Genomic DNA, 17,036 nt, shown 5'->3' on the forward strand with positions numbered 1-17,036 from the left:
TGACCCAGTGCCATTGAAAGCCATGCATGCCCATGCCATCACGTTGCCTCCACCATGTTTTACAGAGGATGTGGTGTGCCTTGGATCATGTGCCGTTCCCTTTCTTCTCCAAACTTTTTTCTTCCCATCATTCTGGTACAGGTTGATCTTTGTCTCATCTGTCCATAGAATACTTTTCCAGAACTGAGCTGGCTTCATGAGGTGTTTTTTCAGCAAATTTAACTCTGGCCTGTCTATTTTTGGAATTGATGAATGGTTTGCATCTAGATGTGAACCCTTTGTATTTACTTTCATGGAGTCTTCTCTTTACTGTTGACTTAGAGACAGATACACCTACTTCACTGAGAGTGTTCTGGACTTCAGCTGATGTTGTGAACGGGTTCTTCTTCACCAAAGAAAGTATGCGGCGATCATCCACCACTGTTGTCATCCGTGGACGCCCAGGCCTTTTTGAGTTCCCAAGCTCACCAGTCAATTCCTTTTTTCTCAGAATGTACCCGACTGTTGATTTTGCTACTCCAAGCATGTCTGCTATCTCTCTAATGGATTTTTTCTTTTTTTTCAGCCTCAGGATGTTCTGTTTCACCTCAATTGAGAGTTCCTTAGACCGCATGTTGTCTGGTCACAGCAACAGCTTCCAAATGCAAAACTACACACCTGTAATCAACCCCAGACCTTTTAACTACTTCATTGATTACAGGTTAATGAGGGAGACGCCTTCAGAGTTAATTGCAGCCCTTAGAGTCCCTTGTCCAATTACTTTTGGTCCCTTGAAAAAGAGGAGGCTATGCATTACAGAGCTACGATTCCTAAACCCTTTCTCCGATTTGGATGTGAAAACTCTCATATTGCAGCTGGGAGTGTGCACTTTCAGCCCATATTATATATATAATTGCATTTCTGAACATGTTTTTGTAAACAGCTAAAATAACAAAACTTGTGTCACTGTCCAAATATTTCTGGACCTAACTGTATGCCTGGAAGCAGCTACTGGGCAGATATAGATATGGCCATTTGTGTATGCTAAATATCTAAATGTTTTCTTATATTTCCTTAAGCAGTAATGCATGTCTATATTCTTACCTCCATGGTTTGCATACTTTAGCATTTCAAAGAGCAACTGTCTCTTTATTTGGTATTGTATGTCATGTTCAGTTATGCACCTGTTCAGACTGCGTGTTAGGGAGTGATGTCAGTCTTTCTGTCATTACTTTTACCACACAGTGAATGGCATAAAAAGAAAATATAAAAAGTAATTATTTCCTGAATTGCTGTTTTATGTTTATTCTGCCTCATAATAACTAGTGATGAGCGAGTATGCTTGTCACTACTCGGTACTCGCACGAGTATCGATGTACTCGGGCTGCTCGGCGGGGACCGAGTAATCTCGCGATACTCGTGCTGTACTCGTGGTCTTCATTTCTGCATGTTGGCGCTCTTTTGAGAGCCAGCCCTCATGCAGGGATTGGCTGGCAGACCACTGCAATGCCACAGCCCTGTTAGTTGTGGAATTGCAGTGATTGGCTGGCCTGCACAGCGTGACCGAGCCTTTATACCGGCCGGCGCGCTGTGCTCTGCTCACAACTATCCAGACAGTCAGTGCAGGGAGAGTGTCGCTGATTCAGGGAAAGCTTTGCGGCCCTTTATAGTTAGTTCCGGAGCAGGGCTGCAAACAGTGTGACCAGAAGTCCTTCTCAGGACTATTCTAGTTGTATACAGGCAGGCAGGGTATAGCCAGGTCGGAGTACAGTAGCAGAGTCCTTCTCAGGACTATTGTTGCTATATACAGGCAGGGTATAGCCAGGTCGGAATACAGGCTAGTGACCAGAAGAGTCCTTGTCAGGACTATTGTAGCAGTATACAGGCAGGCAGGCAGGCAGGGTAGTGGTGACCGTATACCAGCCTTCATCATATCTGGGGCTGGTGTACACAGTGTAAAACAGTCCAGATAGTGTCAGACTTCTCAGTAATTGTCGCTCCTAAAAACCAGTTAGGTTCTTATTGCGTCCGTGCTTGCATTTAAAAACAGCACGTGTGTGGCAGTCAGTGGCAGCGTACAGGTGCGCGTTTTGCACAAACTATTATATAACGCACAAGTCTAGTGTATAATACACGTCAGTCAGCAGTGTCTGATAGTGTCAGACTTCTCAGTAATTGTCGCTCCTAAAAACCAGTTAGGTTCTTATTGCGTCCGTGCTTGCATTTAAAAACAGCACGTGTGTGGCAGTCAGTGGCAGGGTACAGGTGCGCGTTTTGCACAAACTATTATATAACGCACAAGTCTAGTGTATAATACACGTCAGTCAGCAGTGTCTGATAGTGTCAGACTTCTCAGTAATTGTCGCTCCTAAAAACCAGTTAGGTTCTTATTGCATCCGTGGTTGCATTTAAAAACAGCACGTGTGTGGCAGTCGGTGGCAGGGTACAGGTGCGCGTTTTGCACAAAGTATTATATAACGCACAAGTCTAGTGTATAATACACGTCAGTCAGCAGTGTCTGATAGTGTCAGACTTCTCAGTAATTGTCGCTCCTAAAAACCAGTTAGGTTCCTTTTGCGTCCGTGGTTGCATTTAAAAACAGCACGTGTGTGGCAGTCGGTGGCAGGGTACAGGTGCGCGTTTTGCACAAACTATTATATAACGCACAAGTCTAGTGTATAATAATACACGTCAGTCAGCAGTGTCTGATAGTGTCAGACTTCTCAGTAATTGTCGCTCCTAAAAACCAGTTGGGTTCTTATTGCGTCCGTGCTTGCATTTAAAAACAGCACGTGTGTGGCAGTCGGTGGCAGGGGACAGGTGCGCGTTTTGCACAAACTATTATATAACGCACAAGTCTAGTGTATAATAATACACGTCAGTCAGCAGTGTCTGATAGTGTCAGACTTCTCAGTAATTGTCGCTCCTAAAAACCCGTTAGATTCTTATTGCGTCCGTGCTTGCATTTAAAAACAGCATGTGTGTGGCAGTCGGTGGCAGCGTCAGGCTCCATATTGTCCCTGGATAGAGACGTGCATGATGGCCTGTAAACATGAAGTGCCCATTGTAAGGAAGTGGGTCTATTGTAGTATAGCCCTTAGGCAGGGCAGCCAAAAATTGGGAGGCTCCACGTTGTCCCTGGATAGAGACGTGCATGAGGGCCTGTAAACCTGAAGTGCCCATTGGAAGGAAGTGGGTCTATTGTAGTATAGCCCTTAGGCAGGGCAGCCAAAAATTGGGAGGCTCCACGTTGTCCCTGGGTAGAGACGTGCATGAGGGCCTCAAAACATTGTTCCCATTGCAAAGGAGCGGGTCTCCTGTCGTTGTAATGTCCATTCTGCAAAGAATGGGCGAAAAAATTTACCACTGGGGGTATACCTGAAACAAAGGCCTAAGTATTGCAATTTGTAACGGTCATCATCATGGTGGCGCATGAGGAGAAGGAGGAGCAGTCCAGCGATTATCCAAAGTCCAGAAGTGTGTACCCATGGGTGAGTGGAGGTACATGGCAAACTTTAAATTCCGCTCTCATTTGCTGGTGGTGTGGTGAAGTCTGGCCCAATCCAACCCTTGTTCATCTTGATCAGAGTCAGCCTGTCAGCATTTTCAGTTGACAGGCGGGTGCGTTTATCTGTAATGATTCCACCTGCGGCACTAAAAACACGCTCTGACAAAACGCTAGCAGCAGGGCAGGCCAGGACTTCCAAGGCGTAGAGAGCCAATTCATGTCACGTGTCCAGCTTGGATACCCAATAATTGTAAGGCACAGAGGAATGTCGGAGTACAGTTGTTCGATCTGCAAGGTACTCCTTCAGCATCTGGGCAAACTTAGGATTTCTTGTGGCACTACCCCGCACCTCAGGGGCTGTGGTACGTGAGGGGCTGAGAAAACTGTCCCACATCTTAAAGACTGTTCCCCTACCTCTGGCGGATTGGACTTGTGCCTCTCTCGGCTGTACGCCTCGGTTGTCCACTGATTCATGACCTATGCCGCTAGCGTTTTGTGAGGGGAATGCTTTGCCTACTTCCGTGACTATGGCCTTCTGGAACTGCTGCATTTTGCCTGACCTCTCCGCCTCGGGAATAAGAGACATAAAGTTCTCCTTTTAGCGTGGGTCTAACAGTGTTACCAACCAGTAATGATTGTCGGCCAAGATGTTCTTAACGCGAGGGTCACGAGACAGGCAGCTTACCATAAAGTCAGCCATGTGTGCCAGACTCTTAACAGCCATCACTTCAGTATCCTGACCAACACGATGACTGAACATGCTGTCCTCCTCCTCCTCCTCCTCCTCATCATCTACCCTGTCCTCTGGCCAGCCACGCTGAACCGAGGATATGACTGCATGTCATATCCTCAATTTGGCCAGAGAGTTGCTCCATGTCTTCATCCTCCTCCTCCTCGTCATAGTCCTCCACTGCACGTTGTGATGAGACGAGGCTGGGCTGTGTGTTATCATCACCCACACCCACTACTGTTTCTTGCTCAAACTCATCGCGCTCCGCCTGCAATGCATCATGGTTGTTTTTTGAGCAGAGACCATTTTAGAAGGCAGAGAAGCGGTATGGTGACGCTAATAATGTCGTCATCGCCGCTCACCATCTTGGTGGAGTCCTCAAAGTTTTGGCGGATGGTGCATAGGTCGGACATCCATCTCCACTCCTCAGGTGTTATGTGTGTAGTTTGACCCATTTCCCGACGGCTTAGGTGATGCAGGTACTCAACAACTGCCCTCTTCTGCTCACATATCCTGACCAACTTGTGCAGAGTTGAATTCCAACGCGTGGGGACATCACACACCAGTCTGTGTGCCGGAAGATGCAAACGGCGTCTTAAGCCGGCAAGGCCGGCTGAAGCAGTAGGTGACTTTCGAAAATGTGCAGACAGGCGGCGAACTTTTACCAGCAGATCAGACAGCTCTGAGTATGACTTTAGAAACCGCTGAACCACGAGGTTGAGCACATGGGCCACGCATGGAACATGTGTCAGCTGGCCTCGCCTCAAAGCCGCCACCAGGTTCCGGCCATTGTCACACACGACCTTTCCTGGCTTTAGGTTCAGAGTTGTGAGCCAGTGATCTGCCTGCTGTTTCAGAGCTGTCCACACCTCTTCTGCATTGTGGGGTTTGTCACCTATGCAGATTAGCTTCAGCACTGCCTGTTGCCGCTTCGCCGAGGCAGTGCTGCAGTGCTTCTGTGTCGCCCTGGACAAGCCAGGGGCCACAGAGCACAACACTTAAACACCCCACACTCCCTGCAGGCATATCATAGTCAAAACACAAAATCCTTGTTGCCTTCCCCAGGGGCTGTTGTCCACACCAGGGTGTGGAGCCAGGCGGTTGGTCTCCACCCACCGAGGAGGAGGGAAAACACAGGCAGTGAGAGTTAAGCTAAGGAAGTGGAAGGAGGAAAGTAGTAGAGAGGAGAAAAGCGACAGCAAAGAGCCTGAAGTTGGTCCGGGTGTGTGGCCCGGACAGGACAGCAAGGTTGGCAGGATGTGGTGACCGTCTGCAGTGGAGGCCGATTGGAGTCTGCCGTAAGGAACGTGGACGGGTGGTGACCCGGCCGTACCGGACCGGTATACAAAGAGAAGCCAGCACCATTGGCAGAGGACTTTCGGATCCCGGCAAGGCTTGGTGTCGCCGTGAATTTGCCAAATCCGTTAGTGAAGGGAACCTCAGGGTTTCCAAACAGCCAAGTCCAGATAGAAGGCAACCGTACAACCGTGAAGGGGAGACACAGCCACCGCCAAGGGCAACCGTCTCCCAGGGCCAGCGCCTGTGGGCAAAAGGGGCTCCTCCGGCCCATATCCAGGTCGGGGAGCGGGTTACCGTTGGGAAACCATCACTACCAACACTTAACTTAGGTGCAGGGAGAGACAGTCATCACTAACCTGCATGGAGGAACAACCGCAGCCGTCCGAGTGACCCGTCCATCCAGCCACTTGTTTAACCGTGAACTGTGTCATCATCATTGGGCTGAGTGAGTACCTCCGTGCCGTGCGGCACAGCGCTGCCCCTGCGACCCTGCACCTCATCAGGCCCCGCAACCCGCCTGTCATCCATGTCTACCCCATCACCAGGCCCCGGGACAACCAACCCCCCTACCCACGGAGGGGAGAAATAACAACAAAGCTGCTCCCTGTCACAGGCTCCCGGGATCCCCGTCCAGAGCAGCGGTGGTGTCCACACAATCACCACAACCGTGGGTGGCGTCACGGACAATATCCCCAAAACCCAAACCACCCCTTTTCACTCACGGGCGAGTAGCGCCGCTCGAGTCCCCGGGATCCGGCCATCGCTCGAGCCAACGAGCAGCAGCAGCCGTAGAGCAGCGTCAGCCGGACCCGAGCAGTGGGAGAGCGCACCGTCCCCTCCTCCGCCCGCGACACTTCCAGCTTGGGACTGGTGTGGAGGGTAAAGTGGATCAGGATGCGCAGGAGGAGGAGGAGGCTGAGGAGCATGACATTCCGGAGCTGTAGAGTGTGTGTGAAACCCTGACTGAGGTAGGGCCTGCAAAACTTGGTGTGTGAAGGACAAGTTCCGTCCCTCGCTCAGACTGGGTCCCAGCTTGCACAATATTAACCCAGTGTGACGTCAACGAGATGTAGCGGCCTTGCCCACATGCACTTGTCCACGTGTCTGTGGTTAGGTGGACTTTGGCTGAAACAGCGTTGTTCAGGGCACGTGTGATGTTTTGTGACACGTGGTTATGCAATGCGGGGACGGCACCCCTAGAGAAATAGTGGCGGCTGGGGACCGAGTAACGTGGGACAGCTGCCGCCATCAGGTCGCGGAATGCTTCTGTCTCCACCAGCCTAAAAGACAACATTTCCAGCGCAAGCAGTCGCGAAATGTTAGCATTTAGAACTGTGGCATGTGGGGTGTTGGCAGTGTATTTGCGCCTGCGTTCAAAGGTTTGCTGAATGGATAACTGAACGTTGCGCTGGGACAAGGACGTGCTTGATGATGGTGTTCTTTCTGCGTAGGCAACTGCAGGTGCAGGAGTGGAGGAGGCTTGTTCGCAGGCAGCATGGAAAGGGGATTGGCTCGCATGCACAACCAGCGAAGACGTAGCAGTGACATCAGCAAGCACTGCTCCTCGACTCCGTTGTACTTCCCACAAAGTCGGGTGCTTGGCTGACATGTGCCTGATCATGCTGGTGGTGGTCAGGCTGCTAGTTTTGGTACCCCTGCTGATGCTGGCATGGCAGGTGTTGCAAATGGCCTTTTTAGAATCATCTGGAGCCAACTTAAAAAACTGCCAGTGTCAGAGTTCCGGGTTTTCCAGTTTTCTTTTGAAAGAGCTTGCCCTTTGTTAACATGGAGTTTTCTGTTCTGTTGCCCTACTTCCTGTCCATCTGTTTAAAAGCCGCCCCTAAAGCTTAGTCCAGTGCCTGAGTATACTGCTTCCTGTGTGCTCCTGCCCTGCTGCTTTTGGTTCCTGATTGTTATTCGGATCCTCTTGGAAAACAACCGACACCGACTCTGGACTTCATCTGGTATCATCTAGCTGTGCCCGGACTCCGTTTGCCGTCTTTGGTCGGCACTTCTGCCCGGTTCCTTCCGTTTAATACCACTCTGGACTCACATCACGTACGGACATTTTTGGACTTACCTATTGCCCTTTTGTGTCCCGGCTGCTGCGCATTTAGGGCTTCTGGGGTGATTGCCAGACAGTCCCTGTATAGGGGTTCGCTCTTGGTGGTCTCCCTGGGGGAGTCCGGTGCGCGGTCCCGGGAATTCCCTTTCGCTCCGTCCCTGGAAGGTATTTCCTGTATTTATGTTCTACTGTGTTTTTGTTCCGTTTATGTACATATTTGCTGGTTGCATATTATAAACGTCTTGCACCAAGAACTCGTCTCTGGTTGTCATTGCCCTAACGCAATCGAAATCCTCAATACATACAATAGTATTACAGCCAGACTCGGGAAGACCTAACATTTGTACAGGCACCTTGTGTCGTGTTGTTCCGGGGAAAGTTGCCTGACGTCTGCCTGGGGCCACCACTCTGCTTCTTACTGCCTGTTGTGATGCTACGCCTCCCTCCCCCTGTGCACTGCTGTCCTCGCTCTGCATATCCTCCTGCCAGGTTGGGTCAGTTACTGGATCATCCACCACGTCGTCTTCCTCTTCCGCACCCTGCTCCTCCTCCTGACTTCCTGACAATTGTGTCTCATCATCGTCCACCCCTTGTTGAGACACGTTGCCAACTTCGTGAGAACGTGGCTGCTCAAATATTTGGGCATCTGTACATACAATCTCGTCATGGCCCACTTCAACAGGAGCTGGCGAGAGGCCAGAATTTGTGAATGGAAACGTGAACGAACAGCTCTTCCGAGTGTCCAAGTGTGGGATCAGTAATGTCCGTGGACGTGTACTCGGCCTGGTGGTAGGAAGGAGGATCAGGTTCTGAAATGTGCGGTGCAGTATCATGGCTACTGACACTTGACCGTGTGGAAGACAGAGTGTTTGTGGTGGTGCCAATCTGACTGGAAGCATTATCCGCTATCCAACTAACAACCTGTTGACACTGGTCTTGGTTCAAGAGCGGTGTACTGCTGCGGTCCCCAAGAATTTGGGACAGGACGTGCGAGCGACTAGATGTGGCCCTTTGTTGTGGCGAAATTAGAGCTTGCACACAACCTCGGTCTCTGCCTGCACCACCATCACGTCCACTTCCTTGTTCGTTGACAACGCCCTTGCGCATTTTGCAATGCTGTGCTGACGTGTATTCACTAGACTTGTGCGTTATATCCAAGTTTTTGCAAAACTCACACAAATGCAGCGGAAAGCTGCCACCAACAGGCACACACGTGCGGTTTTTAAATGCAAGCACGGAGGCACTAAGAACCTAACAGGTCTCTATCCAGGGACAACGTGGAGCCTCCCAATTTTTGGCTGCCCTGCCTAAGGGCTATACTACAATAGACCCACTTCCTTACAATGGGCACTTCAGGTTTACAGGCCATCATGCACGTCTCTATCCAGGGACAACGTGGAGCCTCCCAATTTTTGGCTGCCCTGCCTAAGGGCTATACTACAATAGACCCACTTCCTTACAATGGGCACTTCAGGTTTACAGGCCCTCATGCACGTCTCTATCCAGGGACAACGTGGAGCCTCCCAATTTTTGGCTGCCCTGCCTAAGGGCTATACTACAATAGACCCACTTCCTTACAATGGGCACTTCAGGTTTACAGGCCCTCATGCACGTCTCTATCCAGGGACAACGTGGAGCCTCCCAATTTTTGGCTGCCCTGCCTAAGGGCTATACTACAATAGACCCACTTCCTTACAATGGGCACTTCAGGTTTACAGGCCATCATGCACGTCTCTATCCAGGGACAACGTGGAGCCTCCCAATTTTTGGCTGCCCTGCCTAAGGGCTATACTATAATACACCCACTTCCTTACAATGGGCACTTCAGGTTTACAGGCCCTCATGCACGTCTCTATCCAGGGACAACGTGGAGCCTCCCAATTTTTGGCTGCCCTGCCTAAGGGCTATACTACAATAGACCCACTTCCTTACAATGGGCACTTCAGGTTTACAGGCCCTCATGCACGTCTCTATCCAGGGACAACGTGGAGCTTTCCAATTTTTGGCTGCCCTGCCTAAGGGCTATACTATAATACATCCACTTCCTTACAATGGGCACTTCAGGTTTACAGGCCCTCATGCACGTCTCTATCCAGGGACAACGTGGAGCCTCCCAATTTTTGGCTGCCCTGCCTAACGGCTATACTACAATAGACCCACTTCCTTACAATGGGCACTTCAGGTTTACAGGCCATCATGCACGTCTCTATCCAGGGACAACGTGGAGCCTCCCAATTTTTGGCTGCCCTGCCTAAGGGCTATACTATAATACACCCACTTCCTTACAATGGGCACTTCAGGTTTACAGGCCCTCATGCACGTCTCTATCCAGGGACAACGTGGAGCCTCCCAATTTTTGGCTGCCCTGCCTAAGGGCTATACTACAATAGACCCACTTCCTTACAATGGGCACTTCAGGTTTACAGGCCCTCATGCACGTCTCTATCCAGGGACAACGTGGAGCCTCCCAATTTTTGGCTGCCCTGCCTAAGGGCTATACTATAATACACCCACTTCCTTACAATGGGCACTTCAGGTTTACAGGCCCTCATGCACGTCTCTATCCAGGGACAACGTGGAGCCTCCCAATTTTTGGCTGCCCTGCCTAAGGGCTATACTACAATAGACCCACTTCCTTACAATGGGCACTTCAGGTTTACAGGCCATCATGCACGTCTCTATCCAGGGACAACGTGGAGCCTCCCAATTTTTGGCTGCCCTGCCTAAGGGCTATACTATAATACACCCACTTCCTTACAATGGGCACTTCAGGTTTACAGGCCATCATGCACGTCTCTATCCAGGGACAACGTGGAGCCTCCCAATTTTTGGCTGCCCTGCCTAAGGGCTATACTACAATAGACCCACTTCCTTACAATGGGCACTTCAGGTTTACAGGCCATCATGCACGTCTCTATCCAGGGACAATGTGGAGCCTCCCAATTTTTGGCTGCCCTGCCTAAGGGCTATACTATAATACACCCACTTCCTGACAATGGACACTTAATGTTTTGAGGCCCTCATGCACGTCTGTATGCAGGGGCATTGGTGAACCTCACAATTTTGGACTGCCCTGGCAAAGGAAAATACTACAAAGACTCAGTTCCTCAAAATGGGCACATTAGACTCAAGAGGCCTTCATGTACGTCTCTTCTCAGGGACATCGGAGTGCCACACAATGTTTTCACGTAAAATCTTTCATGTATTAATCTCAAAAAGTAACATACACCAGCTCTATCTCACTATTGGGTATGTGCCCTTAACATTTCCGCCATGAAAAATCATTTTGGGGTCATTTTGGAAGGTTTTCTGGTGAGTCCGTAAAAATGGCGTAAAACGCGGACAAAATTGTTCACAGCTGTGACTTTTCAGTGATAAATGCTTCAAGGGATCTTCCCCATGCTGTTGCCATGTCATTTGAGCACTCTTCTGAGACTTTTGTGCCATTTTTAGGGTTTCTACATGCTGCCGGGGGGTCATTTCACAAAAATACTCGGGTCTCCCATAGGATAACATTGGGCTCGTTGCTCGGGCCGAGTACACGAGTATCTTGGGAGGCTCGGCCCGAGCTTCGAGCACCCGAGCTTTTTAGTACTCGCTCATCACTAATAATAACCCAACATTGAAAGAGATCAAAAAAGTTGTGTCAAAAGCCCTCACCTGACTGTTTGCAGAAATACAGAACAATTATAGCTCTCAAAATATGACAATGCAAAAACCTTTTTTGTAAAAAAAAAAAAACGAAAGCATTTTTAGTGTGGGATAGAAGCCAAGCATAAAAACAATATAAATCTGGTACCACTGTAATCGCACTGACCTAATAGAGTTGCCTAATAATTTATACCACATGGTGAATGGCATAAAAAAAATAAATGAGATTCTTGACCTGCTGTTGATTTATTCATTCTTTCTCCCAAAGATCGCAGTAAAGCTCGGCTCACATTTATCCTGCCCTATACGCTGAGTGCTTACATGAGATTTACATGCAAATCTTTGTAATACGTGATTCAGGCAAAATCCTTCAACATTCCATAAAATGATGCAAAGGGAGTCACTTTCGACTCTCTCTGACCTATGATCTGGTGGTGTCCGTCTTTTCAGTGTTGCTTAAAAGAATTATCAACCAGTTATTTGCACTTCTGAAAAGGTCAATGCTGAACAGAGGCCAGATGGAGTCCAGGGTATCTCTGCTGCCTCAATAGAATACCAATAGAAGATGTCCAAAGTAGATATATTGCATCAAAACCAGAGTCTTTTCTACTTTTGTATAAAATAATATAATTTTTATTAATTATCAAATATACAAACATACATATAGTCAAATACTAAAAACAATGGTAAGGAAGAGAAAGAAAAGAGGGGCCAAAGCCCATATCTTTCCCTTCCTGATATACGGGGGTCGGCGTCCTAGTTAGAGTGACGCCCCCGTTCCACGGTGGCTAGGCCCTAGCTAGTCCCTACCTAGTTCTAGGATAACTGCACTGACTCGAGGGAGTGTATTAACCCAAAGCGGTAACACCACAGAGAGAAAGTAAAAGAAGTGCACAGTCCAGGGCAACTAATTTGTCTGTATCATCACTCGGGGCTGACAGGGATAAGGGGCCTAGGGTTAGTCGTGTATATTAATCAGTCTGTGTGCTCAGTAGCAGATAATAACTGAAATAGAAGTGAACATGAGATTTTACTATCCAAGAATCGTGAAGATAGCAACATGTGTTAATAAAACTTTACCATTTTTATATAACCCAATTAAAAGTTTAGTATAAAGTGCAAATAGTGATCCACACACCAGTTTAAAAACCTGAAAATGATGAGGCCAATCAAGGAATGAAACACCATCATTTTCATATCATGACACAGGAGAACAGAGGGGTAATCTACCCTATATATCAATACCCATATAAATATCGTCAGCTAAAGGGACAACAAATGAATGTGGTCCACAGAAAATAGGCTTAGAATCAGCTCAAGATATTACATAGCAGTTGGCGATATTATCGCAAAAGATAGCTGCCTAACAATAAACACACAACCTGTATACATTGACAGGCAGATGGACATAACCATACATGTATATATATCGTTAATTGGAGTAACCACTAATAGATAAATCCACGTGGGTCCAATGTAAACAAACAGACAAACCTGTGTACAAACAGGCCGTAGGCAAGAGTTGCAATATAATGTAATAGACACAAAAAAGAACAAGGAGTGATCTCACCCAATTCCTGTGTCCTGTTCAGGGATTCAAAATTCTCCTGTGTCATCAAGATCCGTATGTCAGGTTGACGGAAGTAAGTGACTTGGTCGCTAACCCTGTAAGGGATAAAGCTGACCCTTTTACACAATAAACTCCCGCCCTGACAAGGGCAGTACACAGCTGTCCCTGTTGTGGCTAGCCCTATTATCCAGACCAAGTGCCTCACGACGCGTTTCACATCATATCAATGCTCATCAGGGGAGGAATATGGCACTTGAAGATGGCGGTGTGGCTCAATGCAGAGCTCAACCCTGTGTGGCCTGGTATCATTGAGGATATACGAAACAATGGGGCTATAAAATGGGGGCCTTCACCCCACCCCTCTCAGATGATTCGCTTATGCAAATTATGCAAATAGAGTAACAGTGATGTGGAAAAACCGGATACTCAGCAATTATACCGGGATCAAATATTCAGAAACAATTTATTTCGAATAGACTCTGTCATGGCATGTAAAAGCATATCGCCACAACCATAATCATACCAGATTTGGCAATGGGAGGTACATCCATAACGCCGGTTCAACAGTGGAGGGATATACTTCCTGGTTGTGAAGTCACATGACCGGTCACGCGGTCAGTGACGTTTAGGGGCGTGTCAAAAGGTATCGGGGGTGTGCATCACGTCCCGGTGCTCCGATCTGTCTATAGTGGAAGGTATTCTTTTGATAGCATGATCGGACATGCAGTCAGGTGTGGAGTACAGAGGTATATATCGCCTCATTATAGTTGAACAAATATCTATAGCGCCGATCCATCAGTGGAAGGATCTACTTCCTGGTTGTAAAGTCACATGACCGGTCATGCGGTCAGTGACGTTTTAGGGGCGTGTCAAAGGACAACAGTGGTATACATCACATCCCGATGCAGGGTTCCGATCCATCTATTGTGAGAGATGTTATTTTAGTCACATGATCGGACACAATGAAAAAAAGATATACGTCACCTCAATATAGTGGGAAATATCTATAACGCCGATCCATCAGTGGAGGAATCTACTTCCTAGTTGCAAAGTCACATGACCGGTCACACGGTCAGTGACGAATAGGGGCGTGTCAAAAGACAACGAGGGTATGATTCACATCCCAATACATGGTTCCCATCTATCTATAGAGAGAGGTATTGTTTTGATCACATGGCCGACCACATCATCAATAGTGTTTGAGAGCATATTAGAAAAAAAAAAAAGTAAACGTCACCTCCTAAAAAAATAATAAAGAATTGTGCCTGTACATCAATGAAGGGACGCGTCTCCAGGGTCACATGACCGATCACAGATCAGTGACACCTGGAGGCGCGTCCCACGCATCGAAAAATGTGTTATGTCTGAAAATGTGACATATATGTTATATAATGTTCACTGAGGACACTAAACGGGTCAGACAGAGTCATAACAGTGGTTATGGTGGTGGATGGAAGAGACATGCTCTGTGCTATTCACACGGCACGTACCATAATCTCATCGAGACGAACGCAAGTCTCTTTCCGTTCACAACGTGATTTGGTCGGCCATATGATCAAAACAATACTTCTCTCTATAGATAGATGGGAACCATGTATTGGGATGTGAATCATACCCTCGTGTTCTTTTGACACGCCCCTATTCGTCACTGACCGTGTGACCGGTCATGTTACTTTGCAACTAGGAAGTAGATTCCTCCACTGATGGATCGGCGTTATAGATATTTCCCACTATATTGAGGTGACGTATACCTCTTTTTTTCATTGTGTCCGATCATGTGACTAAAATAACATCTCTCACAATAGATGGATCGGAACCCTGCATCGGGATGTGATGTATACCACTGTTGTCCTTTGACACGCCCCTAAAACGTCACTGACCGCATGACCGGTCATGTGACTTTACAACCAGGAAGTAGATCCTTCCACTGATGGATCGGCGCTATAGATATTTGTTCAACTATAATGAGGCGATATATACCTCTGTACTCCACACCTGACTGCATGTCCGATCATGCTATCAAAAGAATACCTTCCACTATAGACAGATCGGAGCACTGGGACGTGATGCACACCCCTGGTACCTTTTGACACGCCCCTAAACGTCACTGACCGTGTGACCGGTCATGTGACTTCACAACCAGGAAGTATATCCCTCCACTGTTGAACCGGCTTTATGGATGTACCTCCCATTGCCAAATCTGGTATGATTATGGTTGTGGCGATATGCTTTTACATGCCATGACAGAGTCTATTCGAAATAAATTGTTTCTGATTATTTGATCCCGGTATAATTGCTGACTATCTGGTTTTTCCACATCACTGTTACTCTATTTGCATAATTTGCATAAGCGAATCATCTGAGAGGGGTGGGGTGAAGGCCCCCATTTTATAGCCCCATTGTTTCGTATATCCTCAATGATACCAGGCCACACAGGGTTGAGCTCTGCATTGAGCCACACCGCCATCTTCAAGTGCCATATTCCTCCCCTGATGAGCATTGATATGATGTGAAACGCATCGGGAGGCACTTGGTCTGGATAATAGGGCTAGCCACAACAGGGACAGCTGTGGACTGCCCTTGTCAGGGCGGGAGTTTATTGTGTAAAAGGGTCAGCTTTATCCCTTACAGGGTTAGCGACCAAGTCACTTACTTCCGTCAACCTGACATACGGATCTTGATGACACAGGAGAATTTTGAATCCCTGAACAGGACACAGGAATTGGGTGAGATCACTCCTTGTTCTTTTTTGTGTCTATTACATTATATTGCAACTCTTGCCTACGGCCTGTTTGTACACAGGTTTGTCTGTTTGTTTATATTGGACCCACGTGGATTTATCTATTAGTGGTTACTCCAATTAACGATATTTATACATGTATGGTTATGTCCATCTGCCTGTCAATGTATACAGGTTGTGTGTTTATTGTTAGGCAGCTATCTTTTGCGATAATATCGCCAACTGCTATGTAATATCTTGAGCTGATTTTAAGCCTATTTTCTGTGGACCACATTCATTTGTTGTCCCTTTAGCTGACGATATTTATATGGGTATTGATATATAGGGTAGATTACCCCTCTGTTCTCCTGTGTCATGATATGAAAATGATGGTGTTTCATTCCTTGATTGGCCTCATCCTTTTCAGGTTTTTAAACTGGTGTGTGGATCACTATTTGCACTTTATACTATACTATTTTTATATAACCCAATTAAAAGTTAAGTTTTATTAACACATGTTGCTATTTTCACATTAATTGTACATGTAAGAGTTCCATTCTAATACCTACTGGTGTTGAATATCTGCTTTTTCAACTATCCAAGAATCGTCCAACGCATTTCGCCCTTTCTGATAATAGTAGTCTCAGGGCTCATCAGGGGTGTCTTAACTAGGTCCTTGAAAAATGTATTCATCAATTCAAATCTGTATGAAAACAACAAAAAGTCATTGTTACCTCGGAGTCCAGTGATGCCCCACATCACCAAACAATTATATACACTTATAGTTGTTTAAATGCATATACTGACCAGAAAATAGATGGTTCCACACTTAGCATGACAGAAGTAAGTCCAATATATCCAGTATCTTACTCGGTCAGGAAAAAACACCCTCACAGAGAATTGTGCCGCCTCAGTCTGTAGTAGTATAATGGGGATTGTTTCTCACTGGTTATCCATACAACAGTCCTCAGTGGGTCTATGAAAAAATTACCCATAATCAAGAAATACCACATGGTTAAAGAATACCACATTGTGTTCTGTTAATCACATAAACATGGCTGTTCTAATATTACCTATATTAGTTTCCCCATAGGTTCGTTACCTTCACCTATGGAAGTGTGTATAACAGGACTGGATTCCAGTTTGATCACACAGATATAGTCCGAGACCTATTATATGACCAGAACAGATGGCAATGTTAGTCCCCCAAGATAGCAAACAAAGAAGGGGAGGTGTTTTGGGAAAGGTATATTAAAATAACAAAATTCAAAAGGTGTACCTTGCTGGCATATGGTACGCTGTCAGTCAGCTGACCTTTAGGTCACTGTAGGGGTCCACTTCAACAACAGTACATGTGGGCTCAACAGTGCTGTGATAGACACTGTCCCAAAGATAATCCTGAAAACAAAAATCGCGGCATCCGAATCTATTGTGTTCAATGTCATCCTGTAATAGACTCAAAGCAAGGTAATAGCCTACCTGGTTGCTGTCTCTCCCAGTGGAGTGATATATAGG

This window comes from Anomaloglossus baeobatrachus, chromosome 6, assembly GCF_048569485.1.
Source record: "Anomaloglossus baeobatrachus isolate aAnoBae1 chromosome 6, aAnoBae1.hap1, whole genome shotgun sequence".
Classification (NCBI taxonomy): domain Eukaryota; kingdom Metazoa; phylum Chordata; class Amphibia; order Anura; family Aromobatidae; genus Anomaloglossus; species Anomaloglossus baeobatrachus.